A 12,657-nucleotide genomic window follows, 5' to 3' on the forward strand; every position below is an offset into this window, starting at 1 on the left:
AGCCTTATCTGAAGTTCATCCCTAACTTCTTCCTGGTGTCAAGCCCAATTAATCCAATATGAGGCATGCCGTTATTACAACCTACCTGTATTTCTTTTTTGTTTTTGATTCAATCCCTTGCTACCATTATTAACCGAGCAACAATGTCAACAATTTTTATTTTCAATGAACCATAAGAATTCTTCTGAGTGTCTTTATTTCTGAACTAAAATCCCCTGGCTGGAGAGCACTTTTGTTTCGTGGTTTTGGTTCTAACTTAGCTTTGTTGCCTCAGCATGCTAACGTCTCCTCCGTTCTCCTTTTCTGGACTCCACCACCTCCCTTCTGAATACTACATCCCCTGAAAGACAAGTGACCTCACCACGAAGCACAACGCTTTGGTTTTACCCTTCCTCACTGCCTGATGGACTGGGCTGATTTCCTCCACACGCAGCATCTTGCTCTGCCATCTGGTAGCAACAAGGCCCAACCTGGCAACAAACATCCTCACCGGCCTCTGGGTGATAAACCCCTCTCACCATAACTCATTACCCCAACATCACTCTTTTTGGAATTCCCACTCCCCTTGGGGAAATCTATCCCTACTGTTTCAGTTTCAGTGTCTTTCCTAACCCCTTCAACAACTGACTTTTGGCCTATGCGCATTGCTCTACTTTTCCTCACTTTAAGATTACCTTTAAATTCTTCCATGCTTATGCTAAGAGTGTTCACCGAAAATAATCCCCTTTGAGACCACTAGCTTTTATTTTAGTTCCAACCCCAACTCTGTTTGTGCTGACAACTTTAATCCCTCCTACTTCCTTTACTTTGAGAGCTTTGTTTGCCTGTTCTTCATTATTACATCCAACTAGCAAATTTCCATCAGAAAGTACTTTAGCAAACTCAACATTTCCTATGTCCCTATTTATGATCCTTGTCAGTTTTAGCGGGTTTATTTTGCTTACCCCTAACTGTTCCCCAAATCTCACAATGCACTTAATGCTATCTCCTACTCCTTTCGTCAGACTTCCCTCACATCCTTCTTTTCTTCTGTTTTTTCTCCTCTAGCTATTTCTATACTTCACTCCACCGGTTCCCTACATAATCCACATTCTCCCATTCACCTTCCTACACCATACTTCCTTCACTATCTCCCCACTCAAACCTTTCTGTTTCCTTCGCGGAGCAGTTGTGCCTCACCACCGATACTTTCCCCTCCACCCCGCTGAGGTTTCCGTCATGCTTCCCCCGTCCGTACTCACTTTATCTTTTCCACGTTTGGCTAGGAAAAACCCTAAGACAAACAAGCTCTTCAACAGCATTGTTTTTGCATGCGTGAGAACACACAAATGTCTCTTGGTACACTGGAAAGCTTAAATAGAACATCACATGGCATGGACACATGACAAACACACCTTAGAGGAACCCAGCAATAATTGGGAGCATACTCATCCATTAACCCAATCAATCAATTAACACCCCCAACTTGCGCCCACATTATTCAGAATTCATTCACAAGTAAAACCAAAAACAAACAAAAAAAAAAAAATCATATCATGGAAACCCAATTTGCATTCCATCTTAGCTGTGGCTTTAACCAAACAAGAAACGTTGGAAAAAAGGTAAAGTAACTTAACGTTTTTGTAGAGCTGGTTTAGTCTTAAGGATGGTCAGCAACCGCATCTGTCCAGCACCTCTGGTTTTGGGCAAATATACTCCAAAACACTTTTACCATTCTTTACAGGTTGATCTCAACACAAAATGGTATTTAATATCAATATGACTTACATCTCTGTCCTGCTAACAGGATTCTTTGCCAATGCAATTGTACCTTTGTTTGTCTTCATAAATCGATAGGATACGAAGTTTACCATACTGATAATCATCAAGATGTGTCAAGCAGTTGTTTCAAGTACAAACACTCTTGTATAGTGGCAAGCTAAGGACCATGTACTCAGCCTCAACGTTTGAATAATGCTACAGTTGGCTGCTTTTTTGGTCTTCCAAGAAATCAGGAGGACCCACTTACATAGGCTATCATCACAGTAACCAGATGTACTTAACATGCAATCATTTTCATCACCTGCCCAATCTGCATCACTATAAGTCACCAACCTTAACCCTTCATCACATTTCCTGTAACAAAAGCAAACTTGTCATTTGTACCTTTCAGATATTTCAGTTACATGCTTTACAGTTTATCCCACTGGTTCTTCTCGTCCTGTTGGGGCTCCCTGAAATACGTGGGGACAATTTGCTAACAACTAAACCAGATCACGGTCTAGTGCATGAGCCGTTAGGTAGATTAAACTACCCACCCCACCTTTCTCCTGTAATTTTCTGGGTCAAATCAGGTTTTACATTACCATCGGTGTAATCATGTCAAAAACTTGGGTTCACAAGGTGTCGACCTGGGTTTTACAATCGTTGCATGTCAAATCTTTCCAGCAGCAGTTTTCCCAACATAACTCTGGCTGTGACATAGTCACTCCCCCCATCCAGGCTACTTGATCAAACTTATACCCTAGAAAATGTCTTCAGTTCTTCTCCCAATCTTTCATGTGGAATTTTCCTAGTAAGCATCTCTTTGACATCTTATTTTTAAAGCTCTCTCATCACTGGCAGCAATACCAAATCAAATCAAACCCATATCAATAATTATCACTTTCCCATGTTCTGCTGTTTCTCTCCTTGTAAACACAATGAGCCAGCTGGGTTTTGTAGCAAAGATGTTTTCGCACAGATAGTTTTATTGTAACATTTTGTTCCAGTTTCGACCTGATTGTTTTGAAGCCGCATACAATGGATGTTTCTCCAATTTACACACTAATCTTTCTCCATTTGGTCTGAGCGATTTTTTCATCATACCCCGTCCTGGCTGTTTCCATATAAATCTTTTCATAATCAATCGGTGCCGTGTAGTGTAGGCAGTTTTAAACTTCCATCTGATGGAGAAATTTAATTTCTCCAGAGCATGCTTTCGCATGGGCATCAACACTCCTCACACTGGTCAAGGTTTAAGGCAGTAGTAAGGAAAAAGTTTCTCCATAATCTACACCCAACTCCCTGACTATACCCCTTTGGCGACATAGCGGCCTTATATTTTGATCAGATCCATCAGCATTGGTTTTTGATAGCATACACCCAGCTAACCCCCCCCACTGCTTTCTTGCCCTCAGGTAGGTTGGTCAAAGTAAATGTGTTGTGTTATCCCCTCAGTGATTTTATCTCCTCAACCATTGCATCGTAATATCCACATTTCCCCTTGAGTTTGGATGAAGTCACAGCTTCTCTAAAAGTCTGAGGTACATTGGAAACCCATCTTATAGCAAATAAATCCAATGCTGATCTGCACCTGATCACTCTCCATGCCTTAGAAATCTGGCCTCCTTCTTTCTCTACCAGGGTATCTCCTCTCTCTACTCAGGGTATCCGGAGAATGCGATTCTGGCTTAACCTCAGCTGATTGTAGGCTTATCTGGCTTAGGCCTAGCCTATTCTCTAGAATGTCACACTGCTTGGGTTTATCAGGATCAGGTCTGGTTGTGCTATAACGCATATCAATGTCATCAGACACGTCATCAGTCTCTTGTCCCTCAATATTGGACATAAACCTCACCAACCTGTGTTTCATCACCTTTCTACTGTCAGGATAATAGACCATATAGGCTGGGCTGTTCTTATCGTATCCAACAAAGATGCCTTTGTCAGACCTTGAGTCTAGCTTCTTCCTGTCCTGCCTGTATGTAAAACACACAGTACCAGTACCAAACTTCTGCATCCTGGACATATTGGGTTTCCTTCCTCTCAGCATAAAATAAGGTGTCTGTTTGGTGCGGTTGTTAAAACATCTATTCCTCACCACCGCTGCTGTCTAGACCGCATACGGCCATAGCTCCTTGGGTAAACTGACTTTCTAAAGAGCATACATCTAGCCATATCAAAAAAGAGTTCTCCAGTTACGTTCAGCAGTTCCATTCTGGTGTGGCGAGTATGTTGCTGATGTCCTCATGTCTGATTCTGTTCCTCCTGCAAAGTAATACTTGATAACCCTGTCCAGTAATTCAGCACCATTATCAGACCTGATACATGTAAACATTCCCATAATGGGGCTATGTCAGCTAGGAACCTCTCTGTTTGCATCCACTGTATCACTTTTGTGCTTCAGAAAGTAAACAAACACTGCACTTGAGTGGTCATCAGTAAAGGAAAGTGCATACCTATACCCTTCTCTGGACTTTGGGTCAATGGGGCCTGCCAAGTCAGTGTGTAGCAACTCTAGCAGGGTTGACTTGGCTCTCTCACATCAGGCTTTCTGTTCCTACTCTGAGTGAAATTTAAACCTTGGACCACACACATCACATTGCATAGACTTTGGGTACTTTACCCTTAATTGACATACCATCCACAACATTCTCTAACTTCTGAAACATCATTAAAATTACACGTGTCCCCAAAATCTCATGCCACTTCTGAATATCATGGCAACTCATACATTGATTATCCACAGTCATTGTTTACTAGCACAGTAGGCAAATAAAACAGCACCTGTTTGGTCATGAATAAAGAAAACGTGTACCATCTTTACTGCAGGACATCCTCACACCCCTCCTTAAAGATCACTGTTGCCGTTCCTCCGCTAGAAGGTGCAGCTCTCACAGAGAAAATGTCTTGGGGATAGGAGGGGATGTACAGCGCCCTGCTTCAGTGTGGCACTGAGGTGTTTGCCCTCTACTGTCGACCAGACATACCTCTGCTTCCTCCCTCCCCCCTTACTTCCTCTGGCGCTTCCGCGACCCCCTTGCACCTGGTGCCATCAGCCAGCTCCACACAGTGCGTCTCGGCCTGGAAGTTTGTCGTCGAAGCTCTTAAACTTGGCTAGATCAGTGATGATATGCGATGTTGCACCAGTATCCACCATCAATCCCTTTCGGGTGACATCACTCCCTGGCTGACAATCACTGGTCATCAACTTGAAGGCAAAAGTATGTGTCTGTCTCCTCATACACCCCATGTGCATCATCCTGCCGTTTGTTGTTTCCATCCTCCTCGCCAAGTGGTACGTTTACCCTGGCTGTACCACTGTTGATCACGCTGACATTGTCTTGCCTTGTGTCCTCTCTGGCCACAATGGAAACATTCAATGTCCCCACTTTCAGTGCTCTACTACCACCCCTACACCTGCTGGGGCACTGGCCTGCCTTGAATGCGCCCGGGCCCCCATAACATTGTCTTCGGCCACAGCTGTGTGCATACCTTCAGTGCTCTCATAACTCCGCAATTTTGTCTTAAACTCCGCAAAAGAAAGAGTCTCATCACTTTGAGTGACAAAAATGGAAAAAGACTTGAATGATTCTGGCAGCCCCTTCAAAACCATTGCAACTAATAGTCCATCACTCAATACTTCGCCAGCATTCCTCAGCGCTGTGATTGAAGTCTCAGCGTGTATGACAGTCAGTCACACTCTCACCACTCAACTTTTGCAGGGAAGTCAATTCTGTGTAGAGACTCACAATGCGGGGCTTACCCTTACCAGCATAATAATCCCGCAAGATCTTGAGTGCTCCACGCCCGTCATCTGCAGCCTCAATGCCTTCTCTCGCATGACCAGGGACAAACTTTTGTCATCGAGGAATTGGATCAGTTCAGCATATGCTTCAGCATTCTTTGATGCCATCCTCAGCCAGTGCGTCTGCATCCGCACCCACAGCGCGCCCATTCAAAATGATGTCCTTCAATTTCTGCAACTGTAGATGGCCCAAAAACTTTGTCTCCCACAGTTCATAATTCTTTTCGTCTCCGTCGAACACAAGACGAGACCAACGTGAAGTTGTCCTTTCGCTCATGGTGCTGGTACTCCAAACCTTAAGACCCGAATTTAAATGTGCAAACTGCCTTCTTACTCACGCCATATCAGCACAAACGTCAGCGTATCTGGGCCCATAACCTGTTACTTTCAGAGTTTGGCTAGATACCAGCTAAAGACAAACAGGCTTCACACAGGTTGCAGTGAGAACACACAAATGTTTATTGGTACAGGTACAGCTTAAATAGAACATCACATGGCATGGACACATGACAAACACACCTGAGAGGAACCCACAATAATTGGGAGCGTACTCATTAACCAATCAATCAATTAACAGTTCCGTCAAATAAGACGATTCCGACCACGAACATTGTACACCAATTTCTTCAACAACCGTTCGCGCGGTTCTTCGATTTCAAATGTTCTTAGGTCACGAGAAAAGTACACAGTGACTGGTGGATTTAAACGTGGCCCAATCAGCGCTTCTTGTCTCCTGTAACACGCTCGGCAACAGTTCAGATGCCAAATGCCAGACTTTTTCTTCCTTTCTGCTGACTCAAGGCAGAAGCCATTTTAGTAATGGTTTAGCTTTGTTAACGTCACATTACAATAAAGTTTTTTTTTTTTTTTGGTCATCTCAGACCTCAAAATGATATCCTCATAACATTTTCCTAATGTGGCTGAAATAAAGTTCTTCCTCTATTGTTATGGAATTAATGTTCTAATGTTTCAACTAATGCCGTTATTTTGTTGAAAACATTTGTTTCCACAAATCACAACAATCTGATTTCTCAACAACATCCTCAAAATGTTCCCGGTAAAATGTTCTAAACAGTACCAAATTGGGTTCTTTGACTTTTAACAATAGCAGAACCCCCCCTTGGTGTTACAATTTATTTTCAATTAATATCAGTAGCCTAATTTTTTTTATTATTATTAATATTAGTATTAATATTACTTTTATATATTATTTATTAATAAATTATATATTATATATTAATATATATATATATATATATATATATATATATATATATATATATATTTATTTATATTTGTATATTTTTTTTTTTTTTATTAGTATTTTTTATATATATATATATATATAATATTATTATTTTATTATGTGTTTTGTTCTGTCACTGTCATTCTGTTGCACTGCGGAAGCTTATGTCATGAAAACAAATTCCTTGTATGTGAAAACATACCTGGCAATAAAGCTCATTCTTCTTCTTCTGTTAATATTAATTGTCATCCCTCTATCTACCTGATTTTATAATATATTATGGCTTCTATTAGGTTTTGCATAAATAAACAAAAAAAAAACAGCATATGTTATGTACAATTTTTTTATTTTATTGTATTTCATTTATTTTTTTATTGATATGGCAAATTGTAGGAAGAATTACATGGCTCAAACAATTATCAGCTGAAAACATTAATAAATATCAGTTGACACTGAACATGATATGGAATTAATGAAGGCCAAGGTCAACCCAGCTAACAAAAATTAGTTGTCAGAATGTTTTACTAACATTTCCTTTAAGTTATGAAAACGTTATTTCGGAATGTTTTGTACACGTTGAAAACGGCAAGTTTTTTTTAATGTATTAAGAACATTTTTTGTGGGGTTTCTTATGGAACATTCCATCCTACCATTTTAAAAACGTTACGAAAACTTCATTACTGAATGTTCTTTAAATGTTTAAAATTAGCATTTTTTTTTATGTATTAGGAAAAGAAATTCTTGGTTTATGTGAACGTTATAGAAACATTCCATTCTATCATCTTGAAAACGTTATGAAAATGTTATTAGTGAATGTTCGTTAAATGTTTGAAATGTGCATTTTTTTTATTAGGGAACGTTTTTTTCTCGGTTTATGTGAACGTTATAGAAACATTCCATTCTATCATCTTGAAAACGTTATGAAAATGTTATTAGTGAATGTTCGTTAAATGTTTGAAATTTGCATTTTTTTAATGTGTTAGGAAAGTTTTTTTCTTGGTTAATGTGAACGTTATAGAAACATTTCCATTCTATCATCTTGGAAACCGACACTGACGCATCCGAGCCAGAATCGGCCCACCACTGAAGTGTACAGCGCCCCTGGGCATGGCCCGGATTAATTTTTTATATCTTCTTTACTGTTCATTAATCTGTCATTTAAAATAGATACGCTGCCAAACTGTTTACTTACTGCTAACCCTAACTCATCTCATTATGATAAATCCATTTTAAAAGTAAAGAACTCACAGGATTAAGTTGGCATGAGAACAGTTTATTTACAAAACTATGCAATTACAGCAAAAAAGAAGGAAGTTATACAGAAAGTATATATAAATATAAAAAACATAACATTTAACTAAATTACCCTTACATTTATTTATACTTACGTATAAATAATTGAACACTTAGAAACAATAAACACTCAGGTGATACTTTACAATTTACAATAAGGCTTCATTTGTAACATTAATTACCTACCCAACATGAACTCAGTGATGTTCTCATAATGTTTTGTTTTCCTAATGTGGCTGAGAGAATGTTCTTTCTTTGTTATCTTGAAACATTGTGCCAATGTTTTATTGACAATATTACATAAACTGTTACCTCAACAACATCCGCAAAATATCCAAAAAATTTTGCAGATAAAGTATTCTAGCTTTGTTAATACATCACATTATAAAAACGGTTTATAAAAAACAATCCATCACCTCCAACCTCAATGACATTCTTACAGTGCATCCAGAAAGTATTCACAGCCCTTCACTTTTTCCACATTTCATATTACAGCTTTGGATGGATTAAATTCATTATTTTCCTCAAAATTCTACAAACATACCCCATAATGACAACATGAAAGAAGTTTGTTTGAAATCTCTGCAAATTTATTAAAAATAAAAAAAAGACAAAAAACACACATGTACATAAGTAACACATTGTACAAATGTACAAAATTGAGCTCAGGTGCATCCTGTTTCCAATGATCATCCTTGAGAAGTTTCTACAACTTGATTGTAGTCCACCTGTGGTAAATTCAGTTGATTGGACATGATTTGGAAAGGCACACACCTGTCTATATAAGGTCTCACAGTTAATAGTGCATGTCAGAGCACAAACCATGCCATGAAGTCCAAGGAATTGTCTATAGGCCTCAGAAACAGGATTGCTAGAGTGGGCCACCTGGCTAAACTGAAAGATTGGGGGAGAAGGGCCTTAGTCAGGGAGGTGACTAAGGTCCTGCATATAAGAATGGGAGAAACTGCTCCAAAATAGGTGTGCCGAGCTTATAGCACCATACTCAAACAGACTTGAGGCTGTAATCAGTGATTGTGGCCTAATGGTTAGAGAATTGGACTTGTAACCAGAAGGTCGCAGGTTCGAGTCTCTGTGCTGGTAGGAGGTGTAGGTGGGTGGGGAATGAATGAACAGTGCTCTCTTCCACCCTCAATACCCATGGCTGAAGTGCCCTCGAGCAAGGCACTGAACCCCCAGTTGCTCCCCGGGCACTGGATATAGTTGCCCACTGCTCCGGGTGTGTGTTCACTTCTTACTGCTGTGTGTGTGCACTTGGATGGGTTAAATGCAGAGCACCAATTCTGAGTATGGGTTACCATACTTGGCAAAATGTCACGACTTCATAAACATATTCCATTACCTCTGGCCTAAATGATGTTCTTATGTTTTCCTAACATGGCTGAGAGTATGATTTTTTTTCTTTATCTTAAAACATTATACCAATGTTTTATTGACAACATTGTATAATGTTACCTCAGCATCCTCAAAACATGCCTAAAATTTTGCAGGTAAAATATTCTAGCTTTATGTCACATTACAAGAACATTTTATAAAAAAATCATAACACCATCTCAGGTCTTAGTGATGTTCATAAAACGTTCTCCTAATGTGGCTGAGAGAATCTTCTTTCTTTGTTATCTTGAAACATTGTAATAATGTTTTATTGAGAACATTACATAAACTGTTACCTCAACAACATCCTCAAAATGTTGCAGATAAAATGTTCTAGCTTTGTTAATACTCCACATTACAAGAACGTTTTATAAAAACATTACACAATCTCAGGCCTCAATGACATCCTTATAACATTAAACAAGCTCAAGTCTCAGTGATGTTCTTATAACATTCTCCTAATGTGGCTGAGAGAATGTTCTTTCTTTGTTATCTTGAAACATTATGGCAATGTTTTATTGAGAACATTATATAATCTGTTACCTCAACAACATCCTCAAAATGCTGCAGATAAAATGTTCTAGCTTTTTTATTATGTCACATTACAAGAACGTTTTATAAAAACATTACACAATCTCAAGTCTCGGTGATGTTCTTATAACATTCTCCTAATGTGGCTGAGAGAATGTTCTTTCTTTGTTATCTTGAAACATTATGCCAATGTTTTATTGAGAACATTATATAATCTGTTACCTCAACAACATCCTCAAAACATCCTCAAAATGTTGCAGATAAAATGTTCTAGCTTTGTTATTACATCACATTACAAGAACGTTTTATAAAAACATTACACAAGCTCAAGTCTCAGTGATGTTCTTATAACATTCTCCTAATGTGGCTGAGAGAATGTTCTTTCTTTGTTATCTTGAAACATTATGGCAATGTTTTATTGAGAACATTATATAATCTGTTACCTCAACAACATCCTCAAAACATCTTCAAAATTTTGCAGGTTAAATGTTCTAGCTTTGTTTACACTTAATGTTATAGGAACATTATCTGAAATATGAGAAACATTCTTAAAACATTTTTTTGAACATTACATTATTAAATGTTTTCTCTAAAACATAAACCAAACCTGTACAGAATGTTTGCCAAAGTTCTGAGAACGTTCCCTGCTAGCTGGGGTAACACTGTCTCGTCTGTGTAACAGCAAATGTGTAACCTGTGTGTTGCCAGTGCTGCCAGCTTAGCAACTGGAGACACATCTGTCTGCATCTGCTCTATTTACTGAGTGGCTGAGAGTAGCAGCACATTCAGTTGAGGCTGTAAGCTTTGTCAGTGAAAGACATTCTGTTGCTTCTAACTTTTTCTCTGATCCCAAATTCAGTATCTCAGAAAATTAGAATATTGTGAAAAGTTTCAATATTGAAGACACCTAGTGCCACACTCTAATCAGCTATTTAACTCAAAACACCTGCAAAGTCCTTTAAATGGTCTCTCAGTCTAGTTCTGTAGGCTACACAATCATGGGGGAGACTGCTGACTTGACAGTAGTCCAAAAGACGACCATTGACACCTTGCACAAGGAGGGTAAGACACAAAAGGTCATTGCAAAAGAGGCTGGCTGTTCACAGAGCTCTGTGTCCAAGCACATTAATAGAGAGGTGAAGGGAAGGAAAAGATGTGGTAGAAAAAAGTGTAGCAATAGGGATAACCGCACCCTGGAGAGGATTGTGAAACAAAACCCATTCAAAAATGTGGGGGAGATTCACAAAGAGTGGACTGCAGCTGGAGTCAGTGCTTCAAGAACCACTACGCACAGACGTATGCTAGACAGTGCCAAAGCTACCAGTACCTGGTTTAAGGACCATGGTATCCCTGTTCTTAATTGGCCAGCAAACTTACCTGACCTGAAAATCTATGGGGTATTGTGAAGAGGAAGATGCAATATGATAGACCCAAGAATGGAGAAGAGCTGAAGGCCACTACCAGAGCAACCTGGGCTCACATAACACCTGAGCAGTGCCACAGACTGATCGACTCCATGCCACGCCGCATTGCTGCAGTAATATAGGCAAAAGGAGCCCCAACTAAGTATTGAGTGCTGTACATGCTCATACTTTTCATGTTCGTACTTTTTAGTTGGGCAAGATTTCTAAAAATCCTTTCCTTGTATTGGTCTTAAGTAATATTCTAATTTTCTGAGATACTGAATTTAGGATTTTCCTTAGTTGTCAGTTATAATCATCAAAATTAAAAGAAATAAACATTTGAAATATATCAGTCTGTGTGTAATGAATGAATTTAATATACAAGCTTCACTTTTTGAATGGAATTAGTGAAATAAATAAACTTTTTGATGATATTCTAATTATATGACCAGCACCTATATAGTCTTGGGTCGCATTTTCATACTTGTTCCATTATGAGACGACAGAAAAGTAATAGTTATGTAAATAAAGCGTTTTTGGGGGACTTTGGTTGTATTATGTGAGCACAGAGCAGACAGAAGAAAATGGCTGATGCTAGGCAGAATGCAAATACAATGACGCCATGAATATGCTAATTACTGTATGATATCATCTAGCGACACTGAGTAACTTTTCATGCAGACTACTTTCCACTGAAAATAGTTGGCAACACTGGCTCACAAGGTACAACTGTAAAGGCTTATTCAGACCAAAAATGATAACAATAAAAAAAGTAGCAAGCAGGAATTTATGGGCCAAGCAATACAGCAAGCATCAGACCAACTGGAAAAAAATGCATAACTAAAGACATTTTAAGAAGAGTCAAAACAACTGAAAAACCATACATACATTTACTAGTAATATGATTTATTGGTTTATCACTTTTGATCAATAGGTTGTTGTTACCAAATTTCTGTGGTGTAGTCAGTGTGAGGTGACAATGACACACACAAAGTTTGGCATCCATATGTCAAAGCTTTGCTGAGATACACCCTCAGATGCTATTTGACAAACTAGTTGATGCGGTAAATGACAACTGCAGGTTTTCAAATAAAATCAAAATGGCTGATAAGACCAATTATGACATAATGGGTGTCAATGTTCTCAGCAGAGAACATTGGCAAAAAGTAATAGATTTTGTGTCAGACAATATGGTTTTCATTTACAACATCAACCAATTTGATGGCACCCAGAATGGCTGACAC

Source organism: Cyprinus carpio, unplaced genomic scaffold (assembly GCF_018340385.1).
Source record: "Cyprinus carpio isolate SPL01 unplaced genomic scaffold, ASM1834038v1 S000006811, whole genome shotgun sequence".
Lineage (NCBI taxonomy): Eukaryota > Metazoa > Chordata > Actinopteri > Cypriniformes > Cyprinidae > Cyprinus > Cyprinus carpio.